Below are 22,945 nucleotides of genomic sequence, written 5' to 3' on the forward strand. Positions count from 1 at the left end.
TATTTCTAACTGCTTTTCCCTCTCTCCAATTCTTGCCTTCCTTTGTCTTTATCAAGTGTTCTTTACTCCTGTTTTTTAAAAAATATGTTCTATTTGTTTGAGTATTTCATTTACTTGTCTTCTGGTAGTTAACATTAGATTCTTAATAGCATTATTGATATATAATTTACATACCCTAAATTTTATCCATTTAATGTGTACAATTCAATAGTTTTTACTATATTTGTAAAGTTATGCAACCATCACCTGATAATTTAACTGTAGAATATTTTTACTACCACAGAAAGAAACCTTGTCCCCAATAGCAATCAGTCCCTCCCCTTTCCTAGCCCTAGGCAACCATTAATCTACCTTCTTTCTCTGTAGATTTGCCTATTCTGAGTATTTAATATAATAAATATCCAGTATAATGTTGAATAGAAATGGCAAGAGCAGCCACCCTTGTCTCATTCCTGATCTTAGGGATAAAGGATGGAGTCTCTTACCATTAAGTATGGTGTTAGCTGCTGGCTTTTCACAGATACTCTATTAGATTGAGGAGGTTCTTTTCTATTCTTAGTTTTTTGAGCATTTTCATCATGAAAGGGTGTTAGATTTTTTTACAAATGCTTTTTTTCTGCACTTTTGGATATTATTACAAATGTGTGTCCTTTATTTTATTAATATAGTGTATTCCATTGATTGATTTGGGCGTGTTAAACCAGTCTTGCATTGTTGGGATAAATCTCACTTGGTCGAGGTGTATAATCCTTTTTAAATGGTGCTGTAGTAGTAAGTGTGCTTGTGTGTGTGTGTGTGTGTGTGTGTGTGTGTGTGTGTGTGTGTGTGTGTAGAGAGAGAGAGAGAGGGAAATTTTGCATGTATATTCATGAGGGATATTGGTCTGTAGATATTTTGGTGATGTCTCTAGCTAGTTTTGGTGTTAGGCATTAAAATATTTTAAGATATTTTTACACATATTTCAATATATTTTCTATAAACTACTATATGAACATTTATATCCTGCCCTTTTGAAAACAAGAGTATTAATGTGATTTTTCTTCCTGTGCTCTCTTAACCCATGTGCCAGTGTACAATCTACATTGAAATAATCAACACATTAGGTTTAGCAGGAAGTTTTATTTCTTTCTTTTACTCATCATGGCTTCATGCAGCTCACCTCTCCCTCTTGAATTAGTTTTTCTTCTTCCTATAAAACAGCCTCTAGTAACCCTTTTTTTTGAGAGTGTGGACCATAAGTTTTTCTGAGGCCATATATCAATGAAAGTATCATTTTGCCTTGACTCTAGAGTGAAATTTTGGCTGGCCATCGAATTCTAGACTTGAAGTAATTTTCAACTAGAACTTCTCATTTTTTACTTTTTTGTAGCTAAAGCAATGGCTAATGGCAATTTGACTTCTCTTCCTTCATAGGTGAATTTCCTGTCCTTTTCTGGATTTTTTTTCTGGTTTTCTTTCCCCCTTGATGTTCTACAATTTGTACGGATGATGTTATTTGGTTCTTACTGAGCATTTTAAATCTGTGGAGTCTTACCTTTAGTTCTGGGGTCTTCTATAATTTCTTTAAATATTCATTTCTTCTGGAACACCTTTTAAATGGATGTTGGAAATTTTTAAATTTATTTCTCATGATTTTTTTTTTTTTTTTTTTTTGTGGTATGCGGGCCTCCCTCTGTTGTGGCCTCTCCCGTTGCAGAGCACAGGCTCCGGACGCGCAGGCTCAGCGGCCATGGCTCACGGGCCCAGCCGCTCCGCGGCATGTGGGATCCTCCCAGACAGGGGCGCGAACCCGGTTCCCCTGCATCGGCAGGCGGACGCGCAACCACTGCGCCACCAGGGAAGCCCTCTCATGATTCTTAATCTTTCTCTAACTATCCTAACTCTGTATTCCTTTTTTTGCATTTTTTTCCAGTTTTATTAAGATATAATTGATATATAAGATTATGTTAGTTTAAGGCATACAACATAATGATTTGATATATGTATATATTGCGAACTGATCACCACAATAAGTTTCATTAACATCCATCATCTCTATCCAACGAGGACCTACTGTATAGCACAGGAAACTATACTCAACATCTTGTAATAACCTATAATGGAAGGGATTGTAAAAAAAAAAAAGATCGTGTGTGTGTGTGTATATATATATATATATATCTGAATCACTTTGACTATACTCAACATCTTGTAATAACCTATAATGGAAGGGATTGTAAAAAAAAAAAAGATCGTGTGTGTGTGTGTATATATATATATATATCTGAATCACTTTGCTGTACACCTGAAACTAATACAACATTGTAAATCAGCTGTATTTCAATAAAAATTTTTTTAAAATCCATCACCTCACATAGTGACACAAATTTTTTTTCTTGTGATGAAAACTTTTAAGATCTACTCTCTTAGCAACTTTCAAATATACAGTACCCTACTGTTAACTAGTCACCATGATGTAAATTACATCCGCAGAACTTAATTTATCTTATAACCAGAAATAAGTACCGGTTTTGACCACCTTCACCCATTTCCCCCACCTTTTACCCCCTGCTCTGGCAATCACCAATCTGATCTCTGTTTTTAATTCCACGTATCAGTGAGATCATACAGCATTTGTCTTTCTCTGTCTCACTTATTTCACTTCCTTATTCCTTTTTGCTGCATTCTAAGAGAATTCCTGGGCTCAGTCTTCCAGCTCACTACTTCCCTTTTCAAATGTGTCCATTCTACCATTCAACTGATATGCTGGTTTTTTCCTTTTTGTTCACTGTCTAAATTTCTAATTTGCATAATCTCTAGCTGGTGTTTTATGGATATAAGTCCATTCACTTTTGACTGTGATTTTAATTTTCCTTATTCTATAGTACCATTTAGCTTACTCCTATCCCTCCGAGTTGCTGGGTATAGGCTCTGGATTTAAATTTGCTGTTTTTATTCTTTTTTTAAAAATTGATGTATAGTTGATTTACAATGTTGTCCCAATATTTGCTGTACAGCAAAGTGACTCAGTTATCCACATATGTACACTCTTTTTTGTATTCTTTTCCATTATGGTTTATCACAGGATAGTGAATATAGTTTCCTGTGCTATACTTTAGGACCTTGTTGTTTATCCATTCTACATGTAATAGTTTGCATCTACCAACCACAAACTCCCAGTCCTTCCCTCCCCCTCCCCCCCCTTGGCAAACAAATGTCTGTTCTCTAGGCTATGAGTCTATTTCTGTTTTTTAGATAGCTTCATTTGTGCCATATTTTAGATTCTGCATATAAGTGATATCATATGGTATTTGTCTTTCCCTTTCTGACTTACTTCACTTAGTATGATAATCTAGTTGCATCCATGTTGCTGCAAATGGCATTATTTTGTTCTTTTTTATGGCTGAGTAGTATTCCATTGTATATATGTACCACATCTTCTTTATCCATTCATCTGTTGATGGACATTTAGGTTGTTTCCATGTTTTGGCTATTGTGAATAGTGCTGCTATGAACATAGGGGTGCGTGTATCTTTTTGAATTATAGTTTTGTCCAGGTATAGTCCCAGGAATGGTTTTGCTGGATCATATGGTAATTCTATTTTTAGTTTTCTGAGGAGCCTTCATACTGTTTTCCATAGTGGCTGTACCATAAGTTCGCTGTTTTTCTATCACAATGATGACGTTCCTCGATTATTGGTGAGAGTGAATCGTGCATCCCTCTTTGCAGCTGAGTTTCTCTGTTTGGCTCTGCTCTGTGTGTTCACACAGACTGTCTGAGAGGAGGAGTAGGACACGCTTCCTGGATTGATCTTGCCCTTTGCAGTGAGGTTTGCGGAGTGGTGAGACCCGTCTCTGGAACACTTTGTGTGATCGTCTTCTGGGCATGGAAACTCTCCTTCCTCCCGGGTGCTGTCAGCCACCTGTGGTCCTGCCTAATTTTCCAATCCAAATTCCCACAACATCACTTCTTCGTGGAGGCAGACAACCCTGTAGTGGCCAGCTGCCCTGGGGGAGGGAATGGGCGTCAGACTGATGTGCCGGACACACCACGTCCGTCACCCTGGTCTTCTCCTCTCCTCTGTTTCTACCCCTTCTGCACAAGTAGAAAACTGTCAATAGGACTTCACCTGTGCCTTTTGGATTATAGTGTCCATTTTTACACCAGTCCCACCTACTTCCTGCTTTCAAAGGATTCTTCATTGCTTCTGGACCCACTGAGGGCTTCACCTCTTGGTTTGGGGCCTCATTTTGAATTGATTTTTTTCTTTTATATTTTTTCTATAATTTTTAGGGATCTGTTATGGGAGGGGAGGTGGTAGCAAAGTTAAGACTGCCATCTTGTAACCAAAATAAGTGGCACTTTATTAGAACACAGACTTCTGTGGCCATCACCATCCTCCTTGTTCAGTTGAATTCTCCGATTGAGAGAAAGAGACAGGGAGAGAGAGAGAAAGAAAGATAACTTGGAGAGTTGTTTGCAACTCATTTGAGGAAGGGGCATCACTTAAGGAGCTCAGGGCTGTTTATCCTATTTCCACGTCCTGTAATGACAGGTGCCACCTGCAGCAAAGGAACAAAGAGGGTATTCTTCAGAAGGATGGGATAGAATCAGAAGCTCAGCTATAGACAAACCCCAGCTGGCTTCTTTTTACCCTGTCAATAAAAGGCCCTGTGCTTGCACTGTGGCTCCATTATCCCTCCAGCATCAAAGCCAGGACAGGCTCCTCCTATCTCAGATACTGACTGCAGCTCTTCAGCTGAGCTCTGCTTCCTGGTGTAGATGCAGCTGCACACACTCCACATGTTCTTTGAGTGTCATCTTATTCTTTCTTCAGACTCACCAAGGGCAGCAAGACATTTCTTCCAAACGAGTTGTTTTAAAGCTGACACGGTGTCAGAACTTCAGCTTGCCACATTATTCATCTTTTCCTTTAATCTCTATCTTGATTTTTAATTTTCCTTGCTTTGATATGCCAAAATCGCCACCAGTACACGTTCATTGAGGAGGTGTTATGTACAAATCCCTCGGGGATAAAGAGGTCAGGAAATCCCTGGTATTCCCAGAGAGTCACCACAGTATCCCTGGAGGAGGGGAATCCACAAATGAAGTGGAATCTTTAGTGTTATCTGTTGAAAACCCTCTCCCCCTCTTCTGGTTACAGCAACCCTTCTCCCTTTGGGGAACTAACTGCCCCTCCCTGACTCTGTGTGATTTTGGAGAGACCAGCAATCCTAACTTTTGCCATAGTTATGCTACCCAGGCTTGCTCAAATATATCCTCCATAGTGGGGACCAGGGATTGGTCCTGGAGGTGGTCACATGACTCAAACTGGTCGGTCTGAGTTCTTCCTGGGGATTAACAAAGCCCTGAGAAAGAAGATCTGCCTTCAGAGTTCCTTCAGCTGGGATGACGGAAGCCTGAAGCTGCCTCAATACACACCACCTTCCTTCCCACCACTTTATGTGGAAGTTGCTCCTCCACATTTAAAACAAAAAATGAGGCCAGTGTCAGGGAAGAAGAGATGAGAGAAGGGCGATAGATAGGGACGGAAAGGGGAAGCGGCAGCGGGAGGGGGAGAAAGAGAGGTCTGATGACACTATGTGAGGTCCTACATCCACTCAAATCTCTTACCTGGCCCCCTCCCTCCCCACCCACTCTCTATTTAATTATACCTTACTTCCCAAACATTCCACAGCTGCCTTCTGTGCGTCTTTGAACCACATGGTTTATAATATGGGGAAAGCCTTTTCAGCTCCTTCTCTCCTTTTGTTCCTGGGAAATGTCCAATCCTCCACAAAGCCCAAATAGTCCCAATTCCTCCTCATAGAGCTGGTCTCTGGCCCCCTTCCCCCTCCCCCTCCAGACCACTTTGAACAGACTTCTAGAATAGCATTTAATTCCTTGTCATAATTATTTGTTTCTACTACTTTTTCCTCCACCAGACTTTGAGTTCCTTGAAGGTGGGAACTGCATCCGGTCATGTCTAAGTTCCCAGAGCCTCAGAAGAGTCTGGGCGGAGAGCACAGTGCCTCAGTCACTGAGTGCTCCCTGGAATTGACTTGCCCTTGAAAGGAATGGGAGGTGCATGTGTAGGTTAGGAAGGAAGGTGGTTCTTCTAGAAAGAGGGCTCACTCCTGACGGCAAAGCATCCACCTTTGTCTCCTGAACCTTTTCTTTTCCAGAGGTTCTCTGACCCACAGGATGAGTGAAAACAGAACCCCTCTTCTGGGGGAAATGGCTGCCTTTGGGCATCGGGAAGGGGTTTAGGGAGGTCTTGTATGCCATCTGAGAAACAGGGGGCCACTGAAGGATTTTAATCAAGGGTATCTAAATTACGGTCAGGTGATTTAGAAAGACCACCAGATGGCCGTGTGGGGACCAGGCTGGGGACAGATTGAGGCTGAAGACAGCAAAGCCAGGAAGGAACCAGCAGCGAGGCTTGGGTCCAGGAGAGAGCTGGTAAGGACTTGGATGGTGCCGTGAGGATAGAGAGGAGGGGATGCTGGCCTTCCTAATCGTTCCTTCTCTCTTGATCCCCTCAGCTGAGCAGCTGAGACTTCCTCCCTGGTGGCCTTCATCCCTGGCATCTCTCATTCTTCTCTGTCTTGTCTGCAAGCCCCAGAATGTCTCTAAATAAGGAGAGAACGATTCCTTCTCCTTGCCCCATATAATCCTTTGGATTTACATCTTTGTCAGCACTTCTGCTTCCAGCTCCCATCGGCTTGGTTAATGTTTCTTTTATGAAGTGAGGACACCTGATTTCTGTCAGTGCAGGGCTTAAGACTGCCTCGTCAGCACTGTCTTCCTGGCCGCCCATATCAAATAGACAGAGGAAGAAAGCAACCAAACCGGTGATCATATTCCAAGGCAATGATGCCAGGGCTGCATGCTGCTTGTGAGAGTGGAGCTAGACAGAACTAAGGGGTCCCACGGAGGGAAGATGATAGAGTTACAGCCAGTTGGGCTGCCAGTTCAGCTGGTGTGGGAAAAGCAGAGGACCAGCTGCTGGTCATTTGGCCATCTAGACAAGTGCCTTCCTTGGTCTGGTCTCAGTTTCTCATCTGTAAGGGGTCAGTAATCAAGGAAGGTCTCTTCCAAGCTCTCCTAATCCGGACTAAGGGATGCAAGGGGTCTCTTCATTGTTACAACCTGTGGCAGTCCCAAGAGCTAAAGCAATCCTCATTCTACTTGGAACATTCTCTGTCTCATTCATTCATCAAATAAATCATTCGTTCAGCAAATACCACTAAGCCCCTACTCTGTGCCAGGCCCTGAGCTCAGACCTATGGATACAGAGGTAAGTAAGAGACACTTTGACTCTTAAGGAGATTATAATTTTGAGAGAGATCCAGAAGTATAAGCAGATAATCACCATAAAGTGACAAAGTCAGGAGCAAAGGGAAAAGGGTTACAAAGACCAGAGTTATAACCAAAGGATTCTGTTTTGTTCATCCTTCAAGTATCTGGCATTTTTCCTGGAATACAGATTAGGTCCTCAATAAATGAATGAAGTGACATGTTACCTGGGCCTATAAGATGAGTAAACGTTTCCCAGGTAGAGAAGGTAAGGGAAGAGCATTCCAAAGAGAGGGAACTATATGGGTTGAGATCTGAATGCATGAAAGAGACTGGCCGTCCTTGGGAATAAACAGGCAGTTCTATGTGCCTGGCCTGTAGGGCGCTGTAAAGACCTGTTAGGAGAAGAGGTTGGCAAATCAGATAGAAGGAGCATTGTAGACAGTCTTCAAGACTGAGAACTTGGGCTTGGTTTGTGGCAACGAGGACCCATTAAATGTTCATGATAACAACTTCTGAAAGATTCTTCTGGGCTTGCTGTGGGTGGGTTGGGGCATCTGCCCTGGGTAGGGAGGCTGGTGAGACGGCCTTCTCCAAGCTAGTGCTACTCTTGGCTCAAAGCCCACAGGAATGAACAGGGCATCTCCAAATCTGGTTTCTTCTCCATCTTAACAGACTAGGTTGAGTCATTGACTCATGGAGACCCTGATGAGGGAGAAGTAGATTATTTGGGGGGCCCATTGACCTAAGCAATAACCCTGCAGATTGAGTATATCAATAGCAGGAACTCAACTGACATCCGGTCAGAGACCAAAGGAAACAAGAAAGCACTGACCATTTGAAATTCCCTGACTCACCCTTCCCCAACCTCTCCTAACCTAGACCTGACTGATGGACAGGAACCATGATATCTCCTTCATTGCCATGTTAAATGTAAAAATTCATGTAGCATTTTGGCTAAAGACAAATCCAAGTGACCAGATATTACCAACCTCATAGAGAAGCACTGACTTGTTTAATCTCCTCGGTGTTTGGTGTGGGGAGCTGAGGACCATAGAGAGGGGAGGCTCTGGCTGAGGTTCCTCAGTAAGTTAGTATTGTACCTGTAGCGGGATCAGAACATGGGCCCGGCTGCCAGGCAACTGGTTTCCCCAGAGTGACACAGGACTTCTGGTCACGTGCACCAAAGGAAGAGTTAAAGCAATTGTATCTTCCTAAGCACAGGTTGTCAGTCTTTCAGAGACGATGAAGCCAGAATTCCCCCGGAGACTCAGCCTACCAAGTCTTCACCATTATGCTGACTCACTTCCTATAAGTAGGGTCACTTCCCTGTTTGAAAACCTTGCATGCCCACAGGGGAAGTCCCGATTGCTTACATTGGCTTCCAAGGCCTTTCACCTTTGTGTCCTTCCTTACTCTCCAGCCTTATCTCTCACTCTAGCCCAGATGCACTCTGGGCAGCACACCAATGGTCCTCAATCCTGGCAACATTTTACCATCACCTGGGGAGATTTTCTAAAAAATACTGTGGTTCAGACCGTATGTACCTCCAGAGATTTGGGGAGTGGGCCCCAAGGCATCTGTATGATTTCAGTCAACCCGTGAGCAGCCAGAGTGGAGAACCACTGTTCACCCAAGCTAGTTACTTTCTGTTGTCCAAATCTGCCTTGCCATCTCTGAGGCTTCAGGCAAGGATTCCTTACTCTGCCTTGTCCCCACTTCTTCACCTGGCTCTCCCACTAAACCACCAAGGTAGATCTCTCCTTTTGCTATGGACCTTTGCACACACTTTGCACATCTCCACCACAGCATTTATATTCCTTTTGTGTCTTTCATGCACCTTAAGGATACTGTGGACTCCACAAGGAAGATGCTGTTCTATTTATCTGTTTCTTCATTATCGAAATTACAGCACCTGACATATAGTAGGTGCTTAGTAAACAATTGTGGTCTGAATAAGAGTTTCTGAACCCCAGAATGACCTCTGTTCAGAAAGCCACCCACATTCCTAGGGTGTTGAGTCTCATGGGGCAGAGTTTCTGAAGATCTCCAGGGTGCTGTGTCCCAGCAATTGGTCTTTTACATCTTCTGTCTCCAAGGAAGGGAAATAATCAAAGAACTTCTACTCACTTGCTACTAAAAATGGAAGGGTTCTCTCGCCTTTATGTGGCTGGGCAACCCTAAAACTAAAAAAAAAAAAAAAAAAAAAAAGGGAGATGAGATTATTTCGACACAGAGAGACCTTGGTTGGAAATGTATTCCCCTCACTAACTGTATGACAAGTTACAGAAAGTGTCTAAGCCTCTATGAAATAATATATAAAGAGCTCAGTACACTGCCTGCTGCTTTAGGGTTCTCTAGAGAAACAGAAGATAGACTGGTTGATAGATAGATTGATAGATATAGATTTTTAAAAAGGAATTGGCTCACGTGATTACAGAGGCTGAGAAGTCTCAAGATCTGCAGTTGGCAAACTGGACACCCAGGAAAGCCAATGGTGTCAGTTCCAGTCTGAAAGCAAGCAGGCTTGAGATTCAAGAAGCACTGATATTTTAGTTTGAGTTCAAAGGTAGGAAAAGAATTATGTCCCAGGTCATACAGTCAGGCAGGAGGAGATCCTACTTACTCAGCCTTTTCTTTTTTCTTTTTTGCTGTACACGGGGCTCTCACTGCTGTGGCCTCTCCCATTGTGGAGCACAGGCTCCGGATGCACAGGCCCAGCGGCCACGGCTCACGGGCCCAGCCACTCCACAGCATGTGGGATCCTCCCGGACCGGGTCACAAATCCGCGTCCCCCGCATCGGCAGGTGGACTCTCAACCACTGCGCCACCAGGGAAGCCCAGCCTTTTCTTTTTTTTCTTCTTTTTAAAAAATTTTTATTGGAGTGTAGTTGATTTACAATGTTGTGTTAGTTTCAGGTGTACAGGAAAGTGAATCAGTTATACATATACATATATCCACTCTTTTTTAGATTCTTTTCCCAGATAGGCCATTACAGAGGACTGAAAAGAGTTTCCTGTGCTAAGCCTTTTTGTTCTGTTCAGGTCTTCAGTTGATTGGATGAGGCCCACCCACATTAGGGAGGGCAATCTGCTTTACTCAGTCTTTGACTCAAATGTTAATCTCATTCAAAACAGCCTCACAGACACACACAGAATTGTTTGACCAAATGTCTAGGCACCTTGTGGACCAGTCCAATTGACACATAAAATAAAGCATCATACCTGTCATATAGTAAATTCTGCATATGTGTGAATTCCTTTTTTTCCAGAAGATGTGGTTTCAGGTATGTTCCATCCTACTGTCCCCTCTTAAGTTCAGTCTCTGCTATCTTTCTCACCATCCCTCCCATCTTCCCTCTCTCTTTCCCTCCCTCTTTGTCTCTCCCCTGACCCTTTTCCTTTTTTCTGTCTCCTTCTCACTTTCTTACTCTGTCTCCCAACTGGTTCACTCAGGATTTCTCCCGGGAAAAGGTGTGAGTTCCTCTGGCACTCTTTCTTTCCACCTGTGTCTTCTGAGAACACGATGAGCACGCCCGGCAGAATTAAAGCAAGTTGGGAGAAGAGTCTGATATCTACTTTGGCCACAATCTAGCACCTGAGCAGCGAGGGCAGCCTCTCTCTGTGCTGGAGTGAAAGGCAGGGAAGGAGAGAAGTGAGGCCTCTGACATGCATACTGCACAGTGTGTTTTTATTACCGCATAATCCATGCTTGTGCCACTTGTTCGCATACCGCCAGTTAATGGAAACCTCATGTTCTCCTGCTCTGGCCCGCCTGGTGGTTAACTCTTGCAGGGCCAGGTATGCACCCAGGCCAAAGGAAATCCTTTCCAGAAGGAAGCCGGGTTATCAGACAGGCAGGCGCTGCCTCACATGTTGAAGGAAGTCACCATGGAGTGCGGTTAATGATAAAGGCAGGAATGTGGCAGGCGGGCACTCGTCTGGACCTGTCTGAGGAGCTGCTGGTGAAATTCCACAGGGCGTTCAGTGCGCTCATTGCTGGAAGCCTAGGCTACCTCTGGACTCATGCAACTGGCTGCTCCCCACTTACTGCTCTCTCTCTTGGAGCTTTGATTCATCTGGGAGAAAGGACTAAGGAGTCTGCACACACCAGGTGCAAAACGAATGCATGGGAGGATGGCTCTGTGTTGCAATACAGCGTGTGCTGTGAGTTTGTGCAAGGGGTGTGGTGTTTCTCTTTCCAAGGAGAGAGCCTCTAACTCCGCCTGGGGTGCCGGGAGTGGCGTTCAGAGAAGGGGATATATGATCTTGAAGGTCTTGATGAACAAAAGAGATGTTTTCAAAATCAGGCAAATAAAGAGAGCGGCCAATTCTATGCCTCTGTTGCTGAGAAAGAAACGTGTGTAGGGTCTGGAGGTCTTTCCTCATGCAGAAAAGGAGGCGGGGATGCTGAAGTGGTTAAAGGCTGGCCCTGGAGTCACATTGCCTTCCAATCCCAACCTTCTTGACAGCTTTTGACCCAGTTTTATAACCTCTGCTTTTGTTTCCTCGTCTTTAAACTGGGGACCCTAATAGTGTCTTCCTCAGAGACTGCTCTGAAGAGTAAACGATGAAATTCTTCCAGCACTTAGCCTAGTTCCTGGCATTTTAGATGCCTGGTTACATGTTGGCTGGCTATCATTAGCATCAGGAAACAAAGGACAGTTTGGAATGGTCAGAACGCATGTTGTCTGGGGACAATGGAAAGACCCAAGGTTAGTCCAGGACCAGATGGTGGAGGAACTGGAGGCCGTACTAAGAATTTAAACTTGATCTTGTGGGTCATGGGAAATCTCTGAAGGTTAATTCACTCAAATATGGTCCTCCAGTTGGTTTCCCTTCCTGGAAGATCCTTTCCAGGAAGTCTTCTTTATTTTCTTGCCAGGGATACAAACAGTTCTGGGTAACTAATACCCATCACCCTCTAAAGAGAAGCATCAGCCCCTGTAGCTCAGCCTATACTCACCACACTGTCATCAGACCTCGTTCTGACATTTTACCTCCAGGGCATCAGATTCAAGGCCTGCACCTGAGTTTTCCTTCTCATCATTGCCAGAGAAGGAACCAGGTCTGGCTCTCCCCAAAGTTCTAGGCCCCAAAGCAAAGTTTGTGAAACAGTATCTCCTTGTCTTAGTTGGGACGAGTTGCTTGGCAGGTGAAAAACCCTGGAAATTTGCCACAAAGTGGAGATGTGACCTGCAAGTAACGCTGATGGGATTTGAGTAGCAGTTCACCAGTGGAGGCTGCCGGCCTTTTTGGGGGGTTATCAGGGTAATGGATCCTGGCATTCTGCTCGCACCATCGTTACAAACGTCACTTTCACTTTATTGTACATTAACCCCAATCTCTTCACAAGCTCCAAAATAAAACTTCTTTGCAAACGACCGAGGTCCATCTGCTGCACTGGTAAAAATACCCTAGCATGAAAATACTCAAGCATTAGATAAATCCATGCTCAGAGATATTACGGTGGATCCACCTGAAAATGCCTGCCTTTGATTGGGAGAAATCGGTCTCCCTTTCTCCCTTATGTGGGAGATTGATTCCCCCAACCCTGACTCCCATATGGTAACAAAAGAACCCCAAATTCCCAAGACTGATCAGATTTCAAACATTGCATGCTTTTGTCCTTATGATCCCATATATAGCCGTTACTATGTACCCTAAAAGGAACTCAGCCTATCAGCTGCTGATAGGTTGATTCTCTAGTTGGGAATGAATGAATGAACCAATGAGTGATTAGCAGATACACGTTCTGTATCCCCATTTAGTGCACCTACATTTTATTCATGTCTGTTTCTATTCCTTGATCAATTACTCTCCGTTGAGAGAAATAACATTTTGCCAGGTTGTTGCTATAACAATCTCTATGTTGGGTCTCACTTCCTCCTCTAAAAGAGCAACCCCCAACAGCGAGGATTTAAATGAATCCACTTCTGCTGCCATCCTGCACAGCCCATCTATCACAGCAATTTGTGCAAATGCCACTCTAGCATCCAGCTCTGTGTATCAGGTATTTTGAGATTTCACAGTTCCTGAGGCCTCTGTAAAGCAAACCTTTCATGAATAAATCAGGAAATACCCTGATGCATGCTTTATGTAGAGGAAGATATTCTATTTAGGTCATGCAGGGAAGTTCTGCCAAGGTTGCTAAAAGGAACAAATCCCCTGAGTGCAGTCTACCTCTACGCAATTCCGAAACACAAGCAAGTATCTTCCAGGCCCCGGTGGCTGTGCTCTGTAGACACTGAGGACTCCGGGTCTTTAAAGTATTAGTTTGATCACCTGAGGCTCCGAACACTTTCAAGTCGGAAGCCAGGCAAGGAGTTCTGCTAGTCCACGGGAAGAACTTTGCAAATGCAAAATTTGTCTACTGTGGTGCCTGGGACAGTGGGACTTCTGCAAGCAAAGGAGGAAGGAACTAGAAAAATTACAGTGAGCTTGTTGTCCTGGCTTGCTTTTTGAATCCACTTAAGAAAGTCCCTGACTTTGTTTGAGTCCAAAGCATTGCAATTGACTCTTGTGAGCCTCTCCCAGAACACAGGATGTGGCCTAGTGCGCCCTCCCCTTTAGCAATGGAAATTCTCCTGATAAGAATAAGGATTTCCAGATTGCCAGCCAACATCGAATTAGGGAGGGTTATCTGGGGTAGAAGAATGCGGAACAAAATGTTGAGTGATTCCCTTCCTTTTAATTAGGGCAGGCAGGCCCACCCCCTTTGCCCAGAAAAAGCTGTATGAGATTAGAAGACCAAGTTTGAAGAAGAGATGGAGAATTGACTTGGATTCTGGGTGGTTAGGACGTGGAGAAGTCACGATGTCATTAAGGTGGGCAGGATGTCTGGACAGTGTCTAAGCTCATAGGACCTTGTTTGGATAGGGTCTGATGTTTGCTTTCTGGGTTCCCAAATTTGTCTTGGACAGTATAGTTAACACCAGTCAGACACTTAGGGACTGATTCCTTCTAACAAAAGTGAAAGGAAACAAAACAAAAGTTTTCATGTTAAGAATGTTGCTAGCAGCATATCAGCCCATACCCCAATTCTTTCGGAACTCAAAAGATATTCCAGAGGTTACCTGTGAGTAGATTCTGAACAAAGGAACTTTGTTCTTATTGGTGTCCCTTATCTGAGAAGTTGCATTTTCTGCAGCACTGCCCCTTTGATTGTGTTGAATATAGAAAGACCATATCGTCTTTCGTACTTTCTCTTTCCAGTACTGTCTTCCAAACATCTGTCTTTGGTTGAAGCTTTTTTCCTTAGATTCGATGATGCCCAGCTTTAGAAAGTTGGACTATCCCGAGGACAGTCTTTAAGGATCTCATGTGGTGCCCCCAAATCTCTTTAGCTTCCATTGCCATTTGTTGCCAAGGTAGAGATTGTACGTATAGTTGATCACAGTCCTTTACAGCTTGATGTCCTAATATTTACCTCTGAAAGTGTCACTGATTTCCAAGGTCTTAGGAATGCTGCTTTCATCCTGTTAAACCACTCACATGATTCCGAAGTTTGAGTCTAACCTCATTCCTAATAAGCTGAGTGAACTCGGGCAGGTTTCTTCATAAAATGTCGACGGAAATATACACTTTCCCTCATGTAGGGAGAGGGACCATTTGAGAGAATTTATATCAATGCACCGTGTGAACTATAAATTGCTATACAAATAGGAAGTGATTTTGCTGAAGAGTTTTCAAATAATGTGTCTGGGTTCTCCTTTTGTTTCCTACCACTTTCTGCAGTCTGGCATATAGTTGGAAATCAGTAAAAGTTTGTTGCTTGGTGGTTACCTTATAAATGGGATCCGGAGTATGGGAACCGGTATCTAAGGAAGAGGAAACGGGAGAGAGCTTAGAATGTACTTGCTTTACTCATTATAAAAGTCAGGTAAGCTCAAAAGATAAAATTTAGAAAATGCATGAAAATAACAAGAAGAAAATTAAAATACTTCATATTTGCAACCTGTTAGCATTTTGCTGGGCCTGAAGCCTTTCTCTCTGACTTGCGCATATGCTCGTGTGTCCTCAAAATAGTACCGTCCCTTTAAGTGTGGACTACAGCTCAGACCTGGAAATATATTTTCTCAGCAGGCAAAGGGACAGGAGATTAGTTCCCCAGCAAATCTATTAGTTCATTAATTAATAGAAATCTGAGAAATGTCAGTGAGGGCCTGTGAAGCCTCATTCTCTCTTGGTTTTACTCTTTAAGGTGATAAAAGTAATAATAGCTAATATTTATTCAGTGCTTACTATATGCCAGGCATTGGTCTAAGCCCTTTATACGCATTAACTTATTTTATCTTCATGACTACCCTAAATGGCAGGTACTACAGGTCCATAATCCCTTACCTACAATTCCACAGTCCGAAAAGCAATGAAAATGGGAATTTCGGGAAAGTTTGATACAAACTCGTTTGGCAGCAAAACCGTATCTGATCTAACATGAGGCTTTTCATGGCCTTTATTTATCTCACTTATGAACAGTGAAGTTTCACTGAAACAACAACATGAATGTGTTTGATGATAGAGTGTTGTTCCAGAACCTTCTGAGGGTTTCATGAAGTAGACAGTATACACATTTTGTTACTGTTATAAAATATGAAAAATTCTACGTTCTAAATCATATTCCAATCCAAAGATTTCAAGTCTATGGTTATGAATTGTGCATTATCATCCTCATGTCACAGATGAAAAAACTGAATCATAGTGGGATTAAGGAACTCGCCCAAGCTAGGTCAGGATTCCAACCCAGATGGACTGGCTTTAGAGCCTGCATTAAAACTCTTCACATTTGTATACTTCTCAAAAGATTTACAGTCCTTTCCAGCACACTAACTTTATAAGTTAAACTTAAGAGATCTTATTCTATTTTATAGTCAAGACAAGTGAGATTTAGGGAAGTTACTTGACTTGCCCAAGGTCCCACCTCTAATGCAGCAGAATTAGGACTCAAGTGCAAGTCTGCTGGTTCTAATCTGAGTGCCCTCATTGCTGCCCTGGGAATTAACTCATGCCATAACACAGCCTTGCTTTCTCACTTAAGCCAGCATGGCTACTCAGGCAGGCTGCACAAAGACCCTTCTACCTCATTCAAGCCACCCATGATCAGAAAATGTGTGAGAAAGCTTGGAGCCATCAAAGGTAACTATCCACACATCACCCCAGGTCAGAAGCCTGAGTCGCTGCCCCAGACCCTGTGGGCTCCCAGACGCCAGAGTTCACTCTCTGCTTCTGGCTTCCAGTGGTCCATCCCATGCACAGCACTTGGGCCAGAGTGAATGCCCCGACATCTGGCCGGGCATCTGGGATGAGGCACCTGCACTGTGACTCTGACTGTGGAGGGATGGAGGAGTCCTCAAACACTGGGGATTGCATGATCGGTGGTGTAAACCAAACTCCTTACATATGAGTTTGGAAGGAGGGGCCTTTGCCACCAGGGCACCCGGGTGTTTCTCATCCCAGGACTCCCCTGTTGCCCCGTAGATCTCCTGAGATCCCTCCAGGTCGGGCTTCCCATGGGAAGTGTGGTCCCGGCTGCAGCATCTCTGGCCAGATTCCACCATTGTCTGAGCCTCCCCTGGTACTCAGCACATTACAGCCCATCGTGTCTCTGCTCCTCCATCAGGATCCACTCTTGCTCCCCTACACACCCAAGTCACATAGTACACCCTGTGGGCTTCAAGTGCACCCTGTTTGCCCTCATGGGAAACTCCACACCCCACCCACCTGGACCAGCCACTCCAGAAATCAAAGAATGGATTGTAAAGCTAACAGGCTATCTCTCTAGAACAAGGTCAACACAGTAATGAAAAGGGCACTAGAACATAAGTCCAGAGATCTGAGACCTAGTTCTGGCTTTGTGGCTTTGGACAAGTCATGACCTCTCTGAGCCTCTCTGGGGACATATACCTGTCCTATAAATTACACTTGAATATCGTGTGGATCCAGAAGAAGTTGCATATAAAGAAGTCCAGAGACAGAATGGTATTGTTGTGAAATATAACAGCATGAAAATTAGCTGGGGCTCAGGACTTATCTGGCCATAGGATAGTCTAATCTTGTAAATGCCGCTGAACAGTAATTGACGAAAGGGCATTGTCTGGGTGCTGAGTCTAGAATGTGGAAGGAAGGGACAGTCCTGCACATCTGTGCTTGACTCAGACGCACCTGGGTTGTGGTTACCAGTTTGGGGCCTCATGTTCTAAGACAGAGATAAAGCTGATGAAGCCCAGATCCTTGACAGTGAAATACCTTGACACCCTCTTGATACTTTGATAGTAAATCCTAGACTGAGTTCATGCTGTTCCTTCTGCTTGGATTGTTCCACTCAGGACAGAGACAGTGACCCCCCAGATGAGCTTAGGTCATCGCAGTCTGCCCTTTGGCAAAAAGTTCTTTGCTTCTGCTTTGCTCCTAGCACCTGGTTCCATTTCTCCTTGGTCCTGGCTCCTAACCTTGGCTTCACCTCTACCCCAGGCCATATTTGCAGCCAGTGAGGGATGCAGCATCTCTGGTTTTGACCTCTATGCTGTCTTTTTGTGCCATGGCTTTCCCTAGCCCTCCGTCCATTCATTCATGTTTGTCTTTTCAAGGTAACGAAAGGCATTCCAGCCCTGGGCTGCAGAAGCCCCCCACCAGGCCCAGGAGAGAGTGACCGGCCCAAAGTGTTTACCCATAAGCCTCCAACACTCCAGAAGGTTATTTCCCTTCCTCCCATCCCAAATCCCCCAGTGGGGTGAGGAGCTGCATCCCTGTGGCTTCCTTCATGGTGGGACCCTAGAAAGGGACTCAGGCCCACAACCAGCTCTGCTCTTCCTGTGGAATATCTGGGATACCTACTCCTCTGAGGCAATAATGGCTAGCTGCAAACTCTTTGTGGGCAGGATTTATGGCACCAGGGTAAGAGAGGAGATGAGGATGGTGAGGGAGCGTTTAGGAGTGCCCTACACATTTCTGCAACTACCATATCTCCCTCCCGATACCAACTATATTGAACCCTAGTCCTTTGCTTTCGTGCCTCCCTCTTTCATTAGACTTTGAGCAACCTGAAGGTCAGCACTGCTCCTCTGAATTACCTGCTTGTAATTCCCCCTTGCTCTTGATAGGAGCTCAGAGGGCTTGCTGATTGAAAGAATGGCCAACTAAATGAATGAATGAGACTTAGGCATGGAAATAAATGGTGTATCAGAAGTACCCAACCCAGACCTGCTGGGGAGGGTTGACAGAATTATCTAATCAGAGCAATTTCATAAGGTTGGGATGTTCTGTCCCCAAATCTGGGCAAGATAAACCTGGAACACATGAGCTACGTTAAGATATAAAATTCTACCTGCACTGCCGCATTGCCTGAAGTCAGGAGTTCTCATCCCTGGTTGCACATGGCATCACTTGAGGTTTTTAAAGACAATCACTGGGTCCCACTTTAGACTGAGCCTAAATCTGAGGGTGGGGTCCGGGCATTGGCATTTTTAAAAGCTCCACAGGTGATACTCCTGTGCAGCCATAGTTGAGAACCACTGTCTGAGTGACAGCTAAGCCCTAGGATTATGTCGGAAATCTTATTCACTCACTGCCAGCTGTGTACCTCAATTTCCTCATCTGCAAAAGGGGATAATTGTATCTACCTTCAGAGTTTTTAATGAAGATAAAATAATACATGCCTTTGTGATAAGATAAAGCCTCTGTGCACTAGTGCATGCTGTTTCCCTTAGCATTATTAATTTTATTATTTGATATCAATGCCTTAGAATGACGAAGTAGAAAATATGTTCTATTTACTTTAGTTAATTAAGATTCATCTCATGCCTAAAATGGGTGAGCAATTGTACAAAATACAATACAAAGAGGAATCAGACTCAGGTTCTGGGCCAAGAAAGCCCTATGTACTGAATTACCTGCTATGTGCGAGGCTCTTTACATACAAATTATCTCATTAAATACTCCCATTCATCTCATGAAGAGGTTATTACATGTTTACAGATGAGAAAACTGAGGCTTGGGGAGGCTACCTCCAAAGTCTCACAGCTCCAGTGTGGGAGAGCCTGATTTGGACTCAGGCCCCACTGCTTCCCGGTTGGTGGTCCTCCTACTGTATCATCATCGAGCACCTGGCATATATGTGTCGGGCATAGCCTCCCTTCTCTCAAAAAACTTACAGGTCAGAGGACGGAATGACTTGTGCTGAGTGGGGAAAAATCCTAGAAGGATTTTTGAAGGAAGTGAAAATTCAGTTGGGACTGGGAAGATGAAAAGGATTTCACCGGAAATGTGAAATGAGAGGGTAAGGACATTCCTGGTGGGGAAAATCACCTGGAGCAAAACCAAAAGGATGAGGGCACACGCAGATGATTTGGGGTGGGTGCATTTTTACACTTGGCTGTGTTAGCTTTATTCCTCACCTCTTGTGTGACTTTCTTTTTTTTGTTTTTGTTTTTTGCTTGACTTTTTAAAGAGGGACTTCCCTTCTCTGAAGGGCTCCTGGAGGGATTGGAAAGTAGTCTCAGTAACATTTTCCTGTGTCTTCTTATCAACAGCAAAACTCTCATGCATTCTGAGCTACTGTCCTATTGATGTCTGTGGGAGTTTTCCATGTCAGTCAAATGCCAAATATGCGACAGGGTACGAACAAGGGCACTCCAGGGCATGTCAGACACAGCATGTGTGCGTGTATATGCACATGCAAAAGCATGCGTGCGCACGCGCGCGCGCACACACACACACACACACACACACACACACACACACGCACAGCGGTGAGGAAGGAGACTGAAGAATTCTGCTGGGTCCAGCTCTTGTTCTTCAAACACTACCGAGGAGGCTTGATTCATTTTTCTTTGCTAACCAGACTCCAGATCCCATCTGCTCCTTGCAAAGCAACAAGGTCAATGCCAATTTCCATTTCATCACGCATGTCTGTGGCCGAGCCATCTCTGGTGGCAGAAATGAACGTTCTCCATAGCTTGCAGCTCCGGGGTGGCCACTTCCAGCCTGCCGACAAAATGCAATTGTGCTACATCACAGCCAAGCAAAATACACACTGCTGGTGTCAGTGTCCTTTGGATGGCTAAGCCGCAGAAGGGGAGAGCCTCCTTTGGAGGAAGCTATTCCATCACCCAAGGTCTGCTTGAGCCTGTTGAGAATGGAAGCTCGGGAAGAAAAAAAAGCCTAATATATGTAATATGAACTCCATGGTTTCCTCTGGTGCTTGGCATAGCTGAGGCTGTCACATTTTCGGTCTCCAGTTCTACAGAAACAAAAGGACCATGTGTGTTAAAACCGTGCAGTCCCAGAGATTAGATCAAAATTCTGATTGGAGAACGGGGTTAATCATGGGTTCATCACACTGTGACCTTTGCAGGCAGGGCTGCAACCCAATGAGGTTGCTATTATGCAAAGACCAGATTCAGAAGGCGCCCTATAGGCTTCTGAAGCTCCCAGGGCCTGGATTCCAAGGGGAGGGGGCTTCAAGCTCCAAGCTGATGCCTGCAAGGGAATGGGGGAGGGGTGGGGAATGTCGCAGGAAGTGAGGTTTACAAACTCCGTCTCCATAGAACGTCTGGTCAGTCAAATTTAGCAATGGGAAGGAGAAAAGATCTCTTAGGAAGTTGGCCTGGGGGCTTGCGGTTGCAGAAAAGAAACCCAGTGTCTCCTCTTTGGTTGAAAGGCTCCAGCTCCTCTTGGAAGGGCACAAAGAAACACGACCTTGTAATGCAGGGTTAAGAGGCTCGAGGTAGAAAAATACTTCCGGAAGCTGGCCTGGTGGAGGTGAAAATGAACTCTGCTGCTTTGTTTACAATTATCTGAGGGTCACATGACTTTCACTACATACTGAAGCACAGCCCTAGTTTAACCTGGTCCTTTCTGGAGCGTCAGCATCTGTAATTCTAGAGCCAGGTATGAATCCCAGGCTCCTCAATTTATTAGTGCTGTGATCTTGGGCTAGTCATTTAACCTCACCTGAACTGTTTCTTCATCTGTAAAAGGAGCTAATAATAAAAGAGGACCATGTTTTGTGAGACAATGCAGGGAAAAGCCTGTTACATCGTAAATACTCATTATGTATGAGCTAGTAATATTTTTCCCAACCTCTCAGCCAAACTCTCCTTACCCCTCCTGCCCATCTACCTCTCTTGCCCTTACTTTCTTCTTGAACCACAGAGAACTGCGCAGGGTTGCCTGCCCCATTCTCTGCTCAACATATACAGGGACAGGGACACACACACACACAGAAGATGCTCGTCCAAGGTTGCAGGGGTTCTATGCCTTCACGTACACTATTTCCTCTGCCTGGCAAGCCCTCTCCTATTCCAGCATGGCTTTGAAACACCGGAACACCTCTCAGACTTCCTTCCGGTGAGTTTTCCTTGAGGCAAACAGTACCATCCCCTGACACGACAGAGTTCACCAGTCCTGTTGCGTGCTCTTTCTTCTGGCCGATGACAATGTCTGTCTCTTACCGCATGAACCACACTCTGTGTACTTACCTGTGCGTGTGTCTGTCTCTCCTGCTGGATGGTGAAGAGCCTGAGGGTGGGGTCTATATCTGTTCCGTATCCCAGGTTCTTTGCATATTGTCTGAAACGTAGGAAGTGCTCATGGAACATTTATTAAATTGAAGTGAATTTAGCTCAGTGGAGCAACTGAGAAGAGAATGGTTTTGATGAAAACATTCACAGAATATTTTCAGCTGAACAAAATCTTCATCGACTGCTTCATTTAATTCTCACAACAAGCCTCTGAGATCAGGAAGGCTTGAGGTATTATTGTCATTTTTGGAGTTGAAGGGGCTGAGGTTCCTGGTGCAAAAGCTGTGTGCAGGGTCATACCACTAGTAAATTGCACAGGCAGGACTAGAATTAAGGTCTATTTCTAAGGCGTTTTCCTCCACTGAGATTTATTGACCCGAATAGCAATCAGGTCACACTACTGCCTTTTCCATAGCTCTTGGTCCATTCCTCTATCAGGTCATGCACCATGCTGTACATCTTCGTGTTTCTCCCCCAGTAGGCCATAAGTTTTTTTTTTTTTTTTTTTTTTTTTTTTTAATTTTTATTGGAGCATGGTTGCTTTACAATGTTGTGTTAGCATCCACTGCCCAACAAAATGAATCAGCCATACGTATACCGTTATCCCCTCCCTTTTGGGCTTCCTTCCCATTTAGGTTACCACAGTGCATTAGGTAGAGTTCCCTGTGCTATATAGTATGTTCCAATCAGTAGTCTATTTTATACATAGTATCAATAGTGTATATGTGTCAATCCCAGTCTCCCAATTCCACTCACCCCACCCCTTTCCCCCTTGGTATCCATACATTTGTTCTCTACATCTGTGCCTCTATTTCTGCTTTGCAGATAAGATCATCTATACCATTTTTCTAGATTCCACATACGTGGGTTATTATACGATATTTGCTTTTTCTTTCTGACTACTTCACTCTGTATGAACTCTCTAGGTCCATCCACATGTCTACCAATGACCCAATTTCATTCTTTTTTATGGCTGAGTAATATTGTATATATGTACCACATCTTCTTTATCCATTCCTCTGTCGATGGACATTTAGGTTTTCTCTATGTCTTGGCTACTGTAAATAGTGCTGCTATGAACATTGGGGTGCATGTGTCTTTTTGTGTGTGTGTGTGTGTGTGTGTGTGTGTGTGTGTGTGTGTGTGT

The 22,945-nt window shown here is 44.2% G+C and overlaps 1 long non-coding RNA gene across 2 annotated transcripts in view; it reads left to right on the plus strand.

The window, feature by feature from the left end:
- Positions 1-22,945, plus strand: part of LOC114486853 (uncharacterized) — a 170,833-nt gene that overhangs the window by 42,482 nt on the left and 105,406 nt on the right. The gene's annotated exons all lie outside the window — the stretch shown is intronic.

The sequence above is a fragment of the Physeter macrocephalus genome, chromosome 9 (genome assembly GCF_002837175.3).
Source record: "Physeter macrocephalus isolate SW-GA chromosome 9, ASM283717v5, whole genome shotgun sequence".
NCBI lineage: Eukaryota > Metazoa > Chordata > Mammalia > Artiodactyla > Physeteridae > Physeter > Physeter macrocephalus.